This window comes from Pistacia vera, unplaced genomic scaffold, assembly GCF_008641045.1.
Source record: "Pistacia vera cultivar Batoury unplaced genomic scaffold, PisVer_v2 Contig433, whole genome shotgun sequence".
Lineage (NCBI taxonomy): Eukaryota > Viridiplantae > Streptophyta > Magnoliopsida > Sapindales > Anacardiaceae > Pistacia > Pistacia vera.
Window position 1 is genome coordinate 398550 of NW_022196261.1, and position 17035 is coordinate 415584.

General features: G+C 34.5%; 1 long non-coding RNA gene across 5 annotated transcripts; it reads left to right on the plus strand.

Annotated features, from left to right (window-relative positions):
• Nucleotides 1-11546: 11546 nt before the first annotated feature.
• Nucleotides 11547-15688, plus strand: LOC116143856. 5 transcript variants are annotated; one of them, XR_004130176.1, is made up of 9 exons: nt 11547-11694; nt 11839-11894; nt 12452-12535; nt 12931-13106; nt 13625-13762; nt 13842-13967; nt 14083-14142; nt 14334-14570; nt 14670-15688. It is a non-coding gene; the product is annotated as an uncharacterized LOC116143856 (long non-coding RNA). The 5 variants fall into 5 exon arrangements; XR_004130175.1 differs by having other exon boundaries at nt 13625-13967; nt 14670-14989; nt 15293-15686; XR_004130177.1 differs by having other exon boundaries at nt 11548-11694; nt 13625-13967; nt 14670-14782; nt 15293-15685.
• Nucleotides 15689-17035: the final 1347 nt, after the last annotated feature.

Here is a 17035-nt window from a genome sequence, read left to right on the forward strand (position 1 = left end):
ATGCCAAAAAAAAAAATTGAAATTGATGATAAAATTTGTACAAATGGAAGCTTTTTTAACATACCCCTAAAAATTCTTGAATGTTTGGTTGATTTACGGCGAATGGCAGCGAAGATTTAGGACTTAGGGTTAATGAAAAATCGCAAATGGGTTTTACTTTTTCGGTTTTTGTTTCAGCTTTGATTGAAAAATTGAAATGGGTTCTGCACTCCTGCATTTTTGTCTATATGGGTGCTATTTGCAATTTTAACAACCTTAACATAAAAAAAGTTTTAAAATCTTACAAATTGCCCCCTAAGTTCGTTTAAGCTCGCGAGTCTGAAGAGCCGAGTTCGGCCCGAATCGAACTCGGCTCATCACTATTCACGAGCTGCTCGAGCTCAAGCTCGACTCGACTGATTTCGAGTCGAGCTCAAGCTTGGGACTAGCTGAGCTCGAGTAGCTCGCGAGCTACTCGGCTCGCGGCTCATCCCTAAGTGCACCACCATGTTTTTTGAGCTGTCTGAAATTTTATAATTAGATATTTACAATTTCTTTTTTATTTTGTCTAATTTAGTATGTCTATCTATGAGCTAAAAGTTAATATTATTTATTAAGATATAAATTAATAAAGTAGATTATGTTGGAGTGCAGTAGTTAAACATTTTGATAAAATAAATTAGAAAATAAAGTAAATGTTTTTTGCTTTTGAGATAAAAACATGTTAATTTGGTTGTTTTCGGGCTGGTTGGCTTAAGTTTTTGATTAAATACAGGTGGATTTTGACATTCCTCAAAACCATTTTCTAGAATTTGTCAAATACGTATCCAACATCTTATCATATTTGATCAACAACCATTTCCACAAAACAAGCACTAATTTTCTTTCTTACAATCTTTCTAGTTAAGGTAGGCTTAAAAATTTTCACTTGGAGTTTGGCCAAAGTAAAGTTTCACTCAGGGTTCTGAAATCCGGATTGGACTGATTGATCCAACTGGTTTGGTTTTGGGCCCAAGTTTCCAAAAGCAACATAAACCCGGTTTTATGCACTGAACCACTTTGGACCAGCGAAATAGTGATAAACCATTGGTCCAACCAAATCAGTGGATAAATCGGTTCACTTTAAACAAAATCCCTAAAATCCCAATTCCATTTTCTGCTTTAATTCTTCAAATGAAATACCAATTTGATCGACATACTCATTGCTCAAGTCGTCTTGTTCTTTAGGGTTGCTCTTCTTTTCAGTTTTCAAGTGAATAATAAATCTTTTGTTTCAAATGTTAACGAGAAGTTGTAGAAATTGAATAAATAGAATGAATTTTTTTTTTTTTTTTTTTTTTTTTTGGAAATAGGCGAAAATGGAGTAGAGAAAGTGCTTAGGTGGTGTCTAGAGGGTTTAGAAAATTAGGTGGGTTCCAGAAACAATCGGAAAAAGACTAGGGTGGATTGTAATTGCAGCGGCTAGGGTTTCCTGGAGTTTTGATTGCAGGGGCGTGTTTGATAAATTTCAAACATGTTGGGACTGATGTGCAATTTCTTAGGGATATGTCTGTTAAGTTTTAAACTTGCTGGATATGCTGACTCACCGGTTAGACCGATCGGTCCAACTAGTTGGACCAACCAACCCAAGAATTGGGTCAAGGGGCCGTTTGGGTTTTAGAACATTGGTTTCACCCATAGATGCTAACCAATGATACTTTATACCTTAACTTTTTTTATCATGACATAACTATGTCCTATTTTGATGGAGTCCAAGTTAATAAACAAGAAGTTCATTTCCTCAATAAAAGTAAACAAATATAATAATAATAATAATAATAATAATAATAATAATAATAATAATATTATAATATCCAACATCTTATAATATTTGATGAATAACCATTTGCACAAAACAAGCACTAATTTTCTCGTTCTTACAACTTTTCTAGTTAAGGTAGGCTTAAAAAATTTCACTTCAGGATTGGCCAAAGTAAAGTTTCACCCAGTGTTTTGAAACCCGGATTGGACCGGTTGGTTCAATTGGTTCAACCGGGTTTCGGGCCCAACTTTCCAAAAGCAACATAAACCCAGTTTTACGCAATGAAGTGCTTTGGACTAGCGAAATAGTGACAGACCGCCGGTCCAATTGGATCAATGGATAAATCGATTCACTTTAAACAAAATCTTTAAAATCCCAATTCCATTTTCTGCTTCTAATTCTTCAAATAAAATCCCAATTCAATCGACATACTTATTGCTCAAGTTGTCTTGTTCTTTAGGGGAGCTTTTCTTTTCAGTTTTCAGGTGAATAATAAATCTTTTGTTTCAAATGTTAAGGAGAAGTTGTAGAAATTGAATAAATAGAATGATGTTTTTTTGGGAAATAGGTGAAAATGGAGTAGAGAAAGTGCTTAGGCGGTGTCTAAAGGGTTGGAAAAAGCAGGTGGGTTTTAGAAACAATCGGAAAAAGATTGGGATGGATTGCAATTGCAGTGGCTAGGGTTTCTTGGAGTTTTGATTTCAAGCAGCGACAGATCCAGGATTATTATTTGGGAGGGGGGGGGGGGGCGGGGGGGTCCATCATTGTTTACTAAACAACTAGTAAAAACTTTAAAAAATCATCAAACCTTAAGCAAAGAAAGTAATACAATATCAAAAACTTGAGAGAAAAGAATGCAATAACGCAATATTTTCCTACTTGAATAATTCTATGAGAAGCAAAATTTTGAGTAAATATGTTAAGTAAACCTTGAGCAAAACTTTCTTTTAATTTTAATTTTGGCTTCCAAAGATTATAATATTAATTTAATGACTTTGACTAGACCTAACTTAAGCTAAAGTCAACCAAAACTTAAATCAGGTCAGCGTTGCGTTGACTTTTAATATGAATTAATAAAAAAAAAAAAGGGAATTTTCTTGATATAAATATAGATAGTAACTCAAATTTTTTTAACTATTTTGAATAGCAGAACGGTGACGTTTGAATTGTAGAAAAGTGGTGAGTGAAGGGTGAAAAATAACGTCCTTTGAAATATAGTTAACGTTTTAATTTGGGAAAATAAGTTCATTCTTAGACACAAAACACAAAATAAACTCACAAGATCCATATCTTTTCCCCTCAAATTAGAATAAAAAACCTCCACAAAAAAAAAAAAAAAAAATGATTCAACCCTAAAATAAACTAAATTGAAATAAGCAATATACATACAAATAAAGCTAATTGTGATACCTTGAGTAGTGAAAGCTTCAACAATATCAATCTTCAAAAGTTTTAAGATCAAATAGCACGAGGAAGAGAAAAAGANAACACTAAGGGGAGGTCCTTGTGGGTTTTTCTAACACGTGTGGAGTCTTCGAAACTTTAAGAAACCACAGGAAAGGACGTAAAATTACCTTCTTTTACCTGCTTGTTTAGCCCACTAGACATAATATAATATTATGGTGAAATTAATGTTGTTGAAATAATATATATAGTCTTGTTCACTTGGTCCCAGTCTTGTTCACTTGGTCCCGAAACTTCCGAGGTGGTTGAATGAAATTAAGTAGTACAGTATTACTCATTTGGTACCAAACTTTCAAGTTTGTTGAATGATAGAACCATGTGTAGGTGATATATAAATTAATTAAAAATATATGTAGAAACATACACGTGTCATTATCATAGCCTATACGTGATTGTTCAAATGTTATTGTGTAGTTGTCATTCCACGCTGATATTGTCATGATTTATCACTTGTTTCATAGTAGGTAAAAGATTTCTACTGTAATGAAGTTTTCATTTTACCTTTACAAGAATGCTTAGGAATATGGTTATGTGAAAGTTAGTTCATCCCTTTCATGTGCAATCAGTACCATGAATTTGTGAAATAAATAATTTAATTATTTGCAGTTTTTCTAGACATTATAAATGTAACAATATTCTATATGGGCAAGCAAACTTGGCATTTTTTTTTTATGTGAGATGACAGCATATGGCTTAGGACAATATTACACTCACAAATTTTTTCTCACAATTCCGATGTGTTAGTTTGTAATTTGTCAACTTGTAAATGGGTCATGTCTACCCATTATAAGTTGACCAATTAAGAACTGTTATATCAAAGTTGTAAAAGAAAGTTTGTAAAATTAAATTATGAACCAATCTTTATTATATGACTTATAGAGTTATAGTACCGTATGTCAATCTATTTGATTTATTAAATAGTATATGTAATAACCCTCATGAATATGCATAAAAGCTCATGCTGTATCATTAAGACCCGGCCAAACTATTACGTATTTCGAGTAGAGTGAAGATTTTTTTTTTAGGTAGTTGAGGTAGCAGAATATGACCGGTTGACCAACTACTCCCACTAATTGAGCTAATAAATAAGTGACTAGCTATTTGTGAACAAGGGAAAGGAAACCAAAAAGCTTGAGAAGCAGAGTGCTATAGCAGAAGAAAGAAACAGAAAAAGGTGAGGAAATTAGGGGAAAAGATATTCATCAAAAATTACAACGGTTAGTTTTCAGAATTCTTAGCTAGTTTTCTACAATTCATTATTTTTATGAAAGCTAAAATCAGATCATTTCAATTAAAATGTGGTTTTCAAACCACCATATATATATATATATATATATATATACTCTAGAATTGCTTCATTTTGATACACTGGATTGACAAGCCAATCAAATTGCTTTATCTTGACATTTGAATTGGTATTTATTGTTTCATCTATAATATTAATTAATTAAAAAATAGGACATGTAATAATAATAATAATAATAATAATACAGATGCATTGCACTGACATTTTAAAGATGTGCATTGATAACAAGCATACAGGTTGTTGATACATAAATCTACAGCAACCAGAGAATTCCGATTGACCCTGTTGGAACTGGAATGGATGTGCGTGTGATTACGGATAACCAACAGTGGATGAATAATAATTGCAATAAAGTAAATAGCATAGAGAACTTTTAAAGTGGTTCGACAAGTTAGAACTTGAGCCTACGTCCACTGTTATCTTATTGTTTTTGAGAGCTTACAAAGAACAGTATAATTCCTAGGAAAATTTGCTTAGAACAATTGTCCAGCCCTCCAAAAACAAGTTATGATGGGTTTATATAGCACCCATTTACATGATAAAGTTGAGATAAGATTCAAATACGTAAGATTAGGAAGTTGCATGATCTTCGGCTACCTTAGTTGGAATCTAAGTCAATATGAATATATTCCTTCCAAATTGAGTCAATCTAAATATCTTCTCTCCTAATAGGGAATTATCCTCTCCGGATTGACCGCACAACAACAGCTCCCCCGTTTTTGGAATGCATAATCGCGCTTAAAAAACTCATGTCTTTGATATGGATGGTTGTCGCACTATAGGCTGTAGTCTCGAACTGAAGAACTTGAATCATGCTTGCCGCGATCTAAGAGATATGAGAGATCTTGAACACGTGATCTCAAGCGAATGAGTGAGCTTATGAGATTAATCAGAGAGCATAAAGAGCTTGAACTGAAAGTATAAAGAGCTCGATCAGAGAGCATAAGGAGTTTGATCTAAGAGTACAAGGAGTTTGATTAGAAAGCGCAAAGAGCTTGATTTGAGAGCATAGCTCGATCACAAAGTAAGGAGAGCTTGATATAAAAGCATAGCTCGATCAGAAAGCATGGAGAGCTTGATTTGAGAGCATATCTCGATTAGAAAGCATAAAGAGCTTGATCTGAGAGCATAGCCCGATCAGAAAGCATGAGGAGCTTGATTTGAGAGCATAGCTCGATCAGAAAGCATGGAGAGCTTGATCTAAGAGCGTAGCTCGATCAGAAAGCAGGAGAGCTTGATCTGAGAGCGTAGCTTGAACAGAAAGCATGGAGAGCTTGATCTAAGAGCATTGCTTGATTAGAAAGCTTAGAGAGTTTGATCTGAGAGCATAGCTCGATCAAAAAGCATGGAGAGCTTGATCTGGGAGCGTTGCTTGATCAAAAACCTTAGAGAGCTTGATATGAGAGCATAACTCGATCAGAAAGCATGAAGAGCTTCATCTGAGAGCATAGCTCGATCAGAAAGCATGGAGAGCTTGATCTGAGAGTATAGCTCGATCACAAAGTATGGAGAGCTTGATATGGGAGCATTGCTCCATCAGAAAGCTTGGAGAGCTTGATATGAGAGCATAGCTCGATCAGAAAGCGCAAAGCTTGATCTGAGAACACGAGGAGTTTGATCAGAAAGTGCGAAGCTTGATCTGAGAACACAAGAAGTTCGATTAGAAAGCGCGAAGCTTGATCTGAGAACACAAGGTTAGCAATCTGAGCGCTCGGAAGCATGATCTATAAGCTTGAGCGCGATCTGAATGATCTGAGCGCATGATCTCAACGATCTTGAACACGTGATCTGAGCGTTCTGAGAGCGTGAGAGCTTGGGAGCTTGAGAGCTCGATAGCTTGGGAGCTAGAGAGTTGGCTTGATAGCTTGGGAGTTAGAAAACTAGCTTAAGAGCTTAAGAGCTTGATAGCTTTGGAGCTTGAAGGCTTGATAGCTAGAGAGCTAGCGAGCTCTTTCTAATCTGAGAGATCTGAGCATGCGATCTGAGCTATCTGGCCATGCGATGTGAAGCTGAAGATCAAAGTGATCTAAGCGCGTAATCTAAGTGATCTGGCCATGCAATTTGAGAGCTCTGGTTTGGAACAGGCTTCAATATTTTGATGATAACTTTAGTTGTAGACCTTGGATTTGGATGACTCTTGGACCGTCGGAAATCTAACTCGAAGGGCTACAATTCTTGTCGCTTAGCCAGATTCAGACTTTATCTTACTCAGATTTTCACGTTTGATAACATGATTCTAGAAAAAGAAGATGGGATTTGTCGAATGGAGAGCTGGTGTGAATCAGGCCCTTCCTCTCACGCCAAAATGTTGATACAGAAATCTGCACTAATTAGCGAGATCCGATCGACCTTGTCGGGATCGAAACTGATGTGCGTGTGATTTCGGATAACCAGTAGTGGATGAATAATAATTGCAATAAAGTAAATGGCAGAGAGAACTTTTAAAGTGGTTCAGCAAGTTAGAACTTGAGCATACGTCCACTGTTATCTTATTGTTTTTGAGAGCTTACAAAGAACAGTAATTCCTAGGAAAATTTACTTAGAACAATTGGCCAGCCCCCCGAAAACAAGTTATGATGGATTTATATAACATCTATTTACATGATAGAATTAAGATAAGATTCAAATACGTAGGATTATGAAGTTGCATGATCTTCGGCTACCTTAGTTGGAATATAAGTTAATATGAATATCTTTCTTCCAAATTGAGCCAATCTAAATATCTAATAGAGAATTATCTTATTCGAATTGATCGCACAACATAGGTATATTGGATTGCTATTACTAATTGTGATTTAATGATATCTATCTAGAATTGTTATTAATAACCATTTAATATATTGAATGTGTATTAATAATAATTCAAAAATGTTTGTTGGATCAATTGATCTGGATAAAATAGGGATATATTTGATTTTTTATAAGACGATTCATATATAAAAAGACCTATTTATCCTTGCAGAATTAAAATTTGAATTTCAAATTTCATTTAATTTTCTCTCTCATCATTAAGTGAAAATCAAATTCCAATGACATATTTTCAATACATTGGGTTTGTTACCAATATTTTAATTTAATTATATGTTATTATAAAGTTGACTTATACCAACAATTATAATGAAGATATTGGTGATAAAAATTCAATTTCAAATAAAGTCTATTTTTCATTACCGAAAAAGCAGTTGCTCTGAGATGTATAGTTCGTGGTGATCAGCCATGGTTTCTAATAATATTCTTTTTTTAAATAATTAAACTTTGTGCTTGAATCTAATTGTCATTTCAAATCAATTGCAAGACATAAAATTTAAAATAATATATTATAAAATTTGAGTGTGTACCTAAAGTTAATTGCCCGGACTTGAAATTTAAAACAATATATTATATGATTTCATTGTACAACTTAAAGTTAATGCGGTCAAGTCTATACAGTAAATTCAAAAGTTAATGTTTATAAAATCAAATTTTTTACTTTAATCTAACCGTCATTTCAGTTGCCAGCACTTAGAATTTAAAATGAAGTCTTTTAGTGTCTTGACTCCGAACTTAAAAGGGTGATATAGATAAAACAAAAATTAATGTTAAATTTGACTCATGCCAACAATTATAAATTTAATTATAATTGAAAAAACAGTGCTTCTCAAATAAACATTTAGTCAATAACTAAACTGGCTAAACGTCGACGCTAACTCAACACACTTTGTACCTTTGTATGAAAATGGTGTACATTTTATATGAAAATTCGTTGCAAACGGTTCTTACACTTGCAGTAAGGATTACACTTCAACTTTGGGTGATAAAGGTATCACACAAGAAAAAAGCTTGTACTTGCAAATAGTTACCTTTACATGTTTTGTTTTGTTTTTTTAAAGAAATTTAATTATTACAATAAATTAATTCATGCTTTCAACTTTCTAATAAATTATGGTCCGTTTGGTTAATTATTTTCTACCATATTTCCAATCCTATTCTTAAAATAACAGTTTGTTTTGTTATTTAGGAAATATTATTATATTTTATTAAATTATTTTAGATCCTTTAAGTTTATTAATTTAATTAAACACCCCCCAAAACACTCACACCCACCCACATTTACCAGATTCCGATGGCCACCGCTGGAAGGTGACTAGAATCTGGTATAATGGCGCACAACCGATTGGATCTTGCCGGTAGTGCGCCGATCTATCATTTTCCGGCCAGATCAACCGTGGATCTGACCGGAAAAGGCTAGATCCACTGCCAAAGATTTAGCCGTTGACGGCTAGATCTTTAGTTGTAACTATCGTCGTTGACCATCAACGACGACCATATCTTTGGTCGTCGTTTACGACTAAACATGGCCAGATCTAGCCTTTTCTGGCTAGATTCACGGTGGATTTGGCTAAAAAAATGCTATCTCGGTGCACGATCGACCAGATTTAGTCGATTGTGCGTCGATACGGCGCCTTCGGCCACCCTTCGGCGGTGATGGCCAATTGCCAAAATTTTATGGGTGAGTGGGGGTGTTTTTGTAATTTTAATGTTTTTATTACAAGGATGTTTAGTTATTTAACAAACTTAGAGAGTGTTTTGTTAATTTTCAAATCCTACCTCGTTATTCACACTAACTCTAAAAATATCAAAAATCATATCCAAAATAATAAACCAAACAGACCCTTAATTATTACTATAAATTAATTTATACTTTCCAACCTTTATTCTTGGAAATATCAAAATAATAAGGTGCGTTTGGTTTAGTATTTTGGATAGGATTTTAGGGATAGTATTGGGTTATTGGATATGGGAGTATTACGAGGTAAATTTTAAAAATTTGTAAAAAAGCCCTTAGGTTTACTAATTTAACTAAAGACCCTAACATATAAAATAACAAAAACACCCCCACCACCTGCAGTGTCAGATTCCGGCCACCACCGCCGGAATCTGGCCGGAAAATTTTGTTACGGCACAGACTTGTCGGATCTGTGCCGTAACACGTCGTTATGGCCTTTTCCGGCCAGATCCATGGTGGATCTGGCTGGAAAAGGCCAGATCTACGGTCTGTTATGGCCGTCGACGGCCGAAAAAGGCCAAACGAGGGCCATCTTTGGCCGTCAGTGATGGCCAAAGATGTGGCCGTCGTTTTCGGTCAACGACGGCCAAGATTTGGCCGTCAGATCTGGCCTTTTTCGGCCAAATCCGTGGTGGATCTGGCCGGAAAAGGCCACAGCGGTGAACTTCCGGCCATTTTTGGTCGGAAGTTAGGCCGTTGTACAGATTTCGGCTATCACCGTTGCCGGAATCTGACAAGTTGGGTTGATGGGGGTGTTTTTGTTAATTTTTAAACTTTTTTCAGGGGGTATTTAGTGAAATTAATAACCTTATGGGGTTAAAATGTAATTAAAAAAATAGGGTAATATTTCTAGAATATTGTACCAAACATTATTTGGAGAATAGGATCCAGAATAGGGATAAAAATATTAAACCAAACATACAGATAATTATTTCTTTCTCATCCTTAAATTGTTTTCCCTCCAAAAAGCAAGGTTTAGGAGTAAAAAATAATTTTATTTCACTAAAGGATAAATTTGTAAATTTAAAATAATTTTATTTCACTAAAGGATAAATTTGTAAATTTATCTTCCCAAAAAAGTTTTTGATCCCGATCAATTGATCCAAATAGCACTACTCATAATAATTATAAGCATTGGATTTACATTCTAATCCCTAAACACAAACATAAATTTGTGAGATATTAATTGCTGGGTTGTTATTCCAAATGTCAGATATAAAGATTCATCCAAAAGTTATTAATTGCTTCACTGAATAATATTATATAAACAACCATTTCTTATAAATTTTCTCTCACAACTATAACATAACAAAGTTCATAATAGATTTCACATGAGTATTGTATGGATCTTATTAATTAATTATGAGTTGACTAATTGGGAACTCGTGAGAAAAAGTCTGTAAGTGAGACTTTTGATTTAGAATAATATTGCACATACATCATTCTCATACAATATTTCTCATACAACATTACATGGCAAGATATGATTGGGTGAAAGTTTAATTTTAACTTTAAATTAGCTAATCATATCTTGCCACATAATGTTATATGAAAAATATTATATGAAAATAATGTATGTATAGTATGATATCGGAAGGTCTAATCAAAACATTCATATTCATTCATCCAAAAGTTATTAATTGCTGCATTGGTTATCGAAAGGTCTAATCAAAACATGCTTCGCTTGGTTCAAAATTTTGGGTTTTTGGAAAAGGTTTTTTGAAAAAAGTTGAATTTGGCGGGTATTACGGTGTAGGATTTACAAATAATAAAATACCCCCCATGTTTGTTTATTTACAAAAACACCCCTATAATAAAACATTAAAAGTTAACGAAACACCCGCAACCCACCCTCAAATACGGACAGCCGACCACCATCGCCGGAGGGTGGTTGGAGTCACCGTATCGGCGCATGACTGGTTGGATCTTGCCGGTCTTGCGTCGATATGACCTTTTCTAGTCAAATCCACGTTGGATTTGACCGACAAAGGTTAGATCTACGGCTAGATCTAGCCATTGACGGTCAGATCTGGCCGTATTTGCTGGTCAACGACGACTAACAAATGGTCGTCGTTGATGGTCAACGACAACCGTTTGTTGGCCGTCGTTATTGACTGGTTACGACCAAAGATCTAGTCTTTTTCGGTTAGATCTACTGTAGATCTGGCTGAAAAAGGCTAGATCGGCACACTACCAGTCATATTCAACCGGTAGTGCGCTATCCTATCAGATTCCGATCATTTTCTGACAGTGGAGGCCGGAATCTGGAAAATGTGGATTATTGGGGTGTTTTTATAATTTTTTTAAAAATATTTAAAGGTATTTAATTAGATTAACAAATTTAGGGATTTAAAAAAGTTGAATAATATTATGAGTTTTAAGGTATTTTACCGTTTAACTTTTTTTTGGCAACCAATCGAAGCCATACATATTCATCCAAAGGAGCTGCAGCAAAAACTAAATACAAAAAAAATGCATTCATTTGGGTACAGAGCCAACGCTGTGTTAACTTTCGCCGTCACCATTGTCGCCTTAATGTGCGCCATCGCTTCTCTTTCTGACAACCTTAACAGTCCTTCTCTGACTGCTGAAATCCAGGTCAATTTTACGAGTGTCTTTTATCCGAATTGTTGCATTTTTTTTAGATCCATCTCTGATTCGTGTTAGAATTAAGAGAACCCAGTTGTGTTTTTATGATTTTGACTATTTTTGTTTCTGGGTTTGTGGTTTTTGTGATTGTAGCCTTGTAGGTATTGAATATTAATTGTTTTCAGAAGTAGACACACGGAAACGATGAGGTAATTTTTAAATTTTTGTGATTTTTAGTATTAGTTTCTTTCTTTGATGGGTTGCTGTTAGATTTTTGAATTTTTTTTTTTTTTTTTTTTTTTTTTTTTGGGTTCTAGGTATTTGAAACATTAGTTTTTTTTATTTATTATTTTATGCTTAATGTCTGAATTTAATTACTTTGAAGGTAACTGAGATGTTTATTTAGTTTCAAATGACCTAAAATGGCATTTTGATATTGCAGTAAGTGTCTAGAATTAAGAAAGAACATCTAGATGATGATTTTGCAGTAATGAATGATAGGATTGATAAGAGGGTTTACAAATAATGGATTGTTTGAAAAAGCTATGGAGTTTTATCGTAGAATGGAAATTCAAGGGTTTAGAGCTGATAATTTTACATACTTGTTTGTGATTAAAGCGTGCGGCGGTTACTGATCTCTGGGCCTGAATATATATTCTGAGATTCCTTGAATTATATTCAGTATAACATATACTGTAAATTTTTTGTTGGAATTTTTAACTCCACTTCCATGCCGCATGATTTCTAAACATAAAATTATAAGCAGGGGCTCAGTGTAAGCACAGCAGTATTTGATGGAGTGAAGCATCTGATTGCATTTGGTGGCTACAACGGGAAATATAATAATGAGGTATGCTGTATTATATAACTATTTGTATCTGTGCTTTTTCAGAGGTGATACTTTTTTCCTATTTTCTTTTTCTTTTATATGACATAAGATTATTCTGAAAGCCTTTAGTCGTTTCTATTTGTTGTCAAGTTGTACCATATGTTTCTAGCTTAAAGCTAAGCTCAAGTTCATGAAGATGTATGTGCTGAATTGTTGTGTTATGGTTATTTTTTTTCCCTTTATGATTAGTGTTAATCTAATAATTTCAGTTGGTCTGTGAATGTAGTATCTTCACTGTTTGTTATGGTAGTTCTATGTATCTTAATCATTTTGGGGATTTTGGTGGATTAGTATTTATGAACACATAATTAGGCTCATGATGCATCACATTTGATTTTTTTTCAATCTGTACACAGGATACTCATCTTCTACTGACTGGGGGACTGGAGAAAATTTTTCGTATTCTTGATTTAAATCATCCAGATGCACCCCCAAGAGAAGTGGATAGATCTCCTGGTTCAGTCAGAACTATTGCATGGCTCCATAGTGATCGAATAATGTTAAGCTCTTGCTCTGGCATGGGCGGTGTCAGGTATGGCTGTTTCTCCTGCATCATATGTATGTTGTTACATGGAAAGTAAATTTGTTTGATATCTTGGTTTTTTTTTTTTTTTTTTTTTATTCCTTTCAATAACCGTAATGTGATACTTTATCATGAAATTTCTGGGTGCTCTTATAAACTAATGCAAGCTGTAGATAGAATAAGCTAAAGACATGGGTCCAATTACCGAGCTGCATTGCATTTTCAGAGGTTTGGGGATCAAATCTTAGAAAATGAGGTTAAAATTTGAGGTCGTAGGGATTTTAGTATTCTTTTGGCTCAAGGAAAGAGAGATTTAAAAAAAAATGTTAATTGCTTCTTATATTCTCCTGATGTTTGATTAATTGCTGTTACTTGATAGGAAAATTGTTGGGCTAGCTATTCAATTATATTAGATTATAATATTTTATACATGTTTTCTCCCAAAGTTGAAGTTGAAAATAGTTATTGGGCTGGATGGGATTTTCTATTTTTTCTAATCATTACTAAAATTATTAGTGGTTTTACAGGTTATGGGATGTTGGAAGTGGTAAGATAGTCCAAACACTCGAGCCCAAGTCATCTGTGACCAGTGCTGAAGTGAGTCAAGATGGTCGTTATATCACAACTGCTGATGGGTCAATGGTTAAGTTCTGGGATGCAAACCAGTAAGTTTTATGCCTTGGCCAAATCTGAATCTTGAACTCTAATGAAATGGGAACTATCTTTCTGAACAAGATGTTACAGTTGATATTGAGACAATCAAAGAAGAGAAAAGAGTTTCGGAATTGTCTCTAGCAGAAGCCAGAGAAAATTTCTAGGCTCAGAGAAAAGGTCGATGAAGTTAACAGTACTCATGGTGAATTGTCCAAGGTCTGCTCTTGATGACACAATTACTTTTTGTTTACTAAGTAGATGAATATTCTTAGTAAAGTTTGAGTGTTTATCATCTGAAATATTCATCATCCACTCCGCTGTTTGCTTGCAGGAACTCCAATCTGTCCAAGGTCAACTGGTAACTGAGAGATCAAGAATCTTCAAATTGGAGGTTCACCCTTCAAATTTTATAATTTATTGAAAAATCGCTGTTCATTGCCTTTTTGATTCCAATTGCTTCCACAACTAGGCACCAATCTTTATTGTTTGAACTTCATACAAGGCCTAATTGTTCAAATACTGATATGATATTAATGACCAATTGAGATTGTAGAAGTCTAATTCTTTGGTTTTTCATGGCAGCCAAAGTGGAATGATGCACTTCTTGAGATGTTTAGAATCAATTACATCGGTACTTCTCCATACATCACCTGTTTGCCTTCGCTCTATCATCATCAAGTCAGCCCAATGGACAAGTTCTTGATATTGTCTTTAGATGGACTCTATCAATACTTCACCTACGAAGAAGCTGTATCCGAAGTTGTGTTATTCATTGCTGCATTTCCCAAAGGAGATCCTGCACAACATCTCATAAAGCTGGTAAGAATCTGAACTAGATGAGAAAATAAAACAATTCAAACTGATCATACATTGTGAGACAAAGTCAATCTAATGAACTTGGTTTTGTTAACAATGCAGTTATTGACTTCCATGAGTTGCTTGATATCCCACAAGTAAGAATGGTCTCATTCTGAATGACCAATATCTGATATTTTGGCAGAAAGATGTGGTTTGTTCTGAACCATGAAAAGGTTAGAAATGTCTTGATGACACAAAATAGTTAGACCAAGGTGCTAGAAATGATTATAGTAGCAATTTTTGCTATGGTGGTTTTGGCTTCTTATTATGTTGCTGGTTACTGTGAAGTTTTATAACATGCATCTGCAGCAAGTTTATGTAACACTTACACCAAAACCTTCTCTGGGGTTGATGGAGCTGGAAAGCGATTAGCAAATGGAGTGAGTCTTGATATGTGTTCCATTTATTTGTATATGACCTGCATCTTTATAGGGAATTACATGTGTATCAAAATTGATGATCTTTCTTCCTTAATTATCTGGGAACAGGTCAAACACCATCACAGTCAGCAGATTTAGACTTTTTAATCTGTTTACTGTGTGAAATTGATAGATTTTATGTGGATGGTAGTTAAAGATGATGCCAGTCAATTTTGAAATGACAATGTGATCATTTAATGATTACTTTTTGTTTTAATCGTTGAAGTATGATGAATGCAAGCTGAACGTTGTCTTTGGTTTCAGGGTAAGCATCTGAGAACAAACAGTTGTGGCAGCCTGAGAGTTGGCTATAAATGAATTGAGCTGATGGAGTCTATGCTTCCTTCTTTCACTTATATATATATAATTTCTTGATGGGTAGTCGGTAGGTTAGATTTATACAAGTTATTGAAATTCTGATCTCTTGTTGATGCTCACTTAGTTTGTTAAATATACAGTAACAACAACATTTATTCAAGTCTGTCGTAATAAATTTTGTAACCCATTGGTTTATATGTAATTTGTTTTCTCTGATCAATGATATTGCGCTAGAATGGAAGCTGGAGCTGTTGTTTCTGACTCAAATCCACTAAAATGAAATTCTATTATTCCTACTGTATGGATGGAAGGATTTGATTTTGCTTTTATGTAAGGATAACAATTTTATGGGACCATCAAATTAATCATTATAATAGAATGTAAACTCTATATTTAAATGTGATTTATACCTTGCATTAGAGACATATTCTACTCTCATGTATAATGTAATTATATTTTTAATTAAGGAGTGTTGTATTATATAAATAAATGAAGAATAGTTTTAGAAATTAATTATTTGCTAACCATTAGTCTACTTAAAGTCACGTACATCTTAATTTAATAAATAAGAGAGCAATTTTACATGCTGATAATTCTTGATAATACAACCGCTAAAGTAGTGTAGAAGTATTCCCAACCAGTGTTTTAAAACCCGACCTGGTCCGGCCGGTTGAATTGGGACCCGAAAGCTTCAACGGGCCGGGTTTAACTTTTCCGATTCACCCCAAAACCCTAAGATTTGGGAGGATGATCAGTGAACAATTGACGGTTGAAAGGTTGTGGCTTTTGAAGAGTAAGTTCTGGTGAATGGAATGGTGGCGACGACGTTGATTTCCTGTGAGTAAATCGACCGAAAATCGAACAAATCTGGCAACGGCAACAATGAGATTTTGCCGGCGATTGGCGAGGCTAACGGGGGTGGGGTGAGGTGGGTTTTGGTCAGGAGGAAGAGGGGAGTGATTCCTGGGCGATGGAGAGGGTTTTCGACGTCGGCGTCGATGAGATCTGGCCAGATCTTGAGTAGATTTTAATGGAAATAAGCTTAATGGACGATTGGGGTTGCATCTGGGGTGTTGCCACTGCCAATCAATCGCCAGTTGATTTGCATTTGTGGTGTGTTTGATAAAGTTCAAACCTATAGGGACTTACATGTAATTTTTAGGGGTGTATTTGCTGAATTTTAAAAGTTTTTGTCAACCGGTTTGATCGCCAGTCCACCTGGGACCTGGCAACTTTGCCGGGTTTCACCTCGGGTTGGGTTTTAAAACATTGTTCCCAACAACAAAAAGAATTGTCACATAATATTAATGACTATTACTGTAAGTTAAGTTCGAACTTGCTAATAATTGATCATTCACCAACAATTTTTTCAGTGAATTGCTCAAAGAATGTACTAACAGTCAATTAATACCATAAAACATTAATTGACAGCCAGTAGTAAATTAATATTACTGATTGATGAGTAGTTTGAATCTTTGAAAACTAGATAGACAGAGTTTTAATTTGATATATTATACGCTTAATTTGGATAACTGTAGCCCCACTGCCAAATCATTCCTTTTATTATCACATACATTTCGGCTTTTACTGAATAGTTAGTAGTAAATTGAATATAACTTGCTTAATAAACATCCAATTGATGAGAAGTTTGAATATTTAGAAACTAGACAGACAGAGCTTCAAATTAAT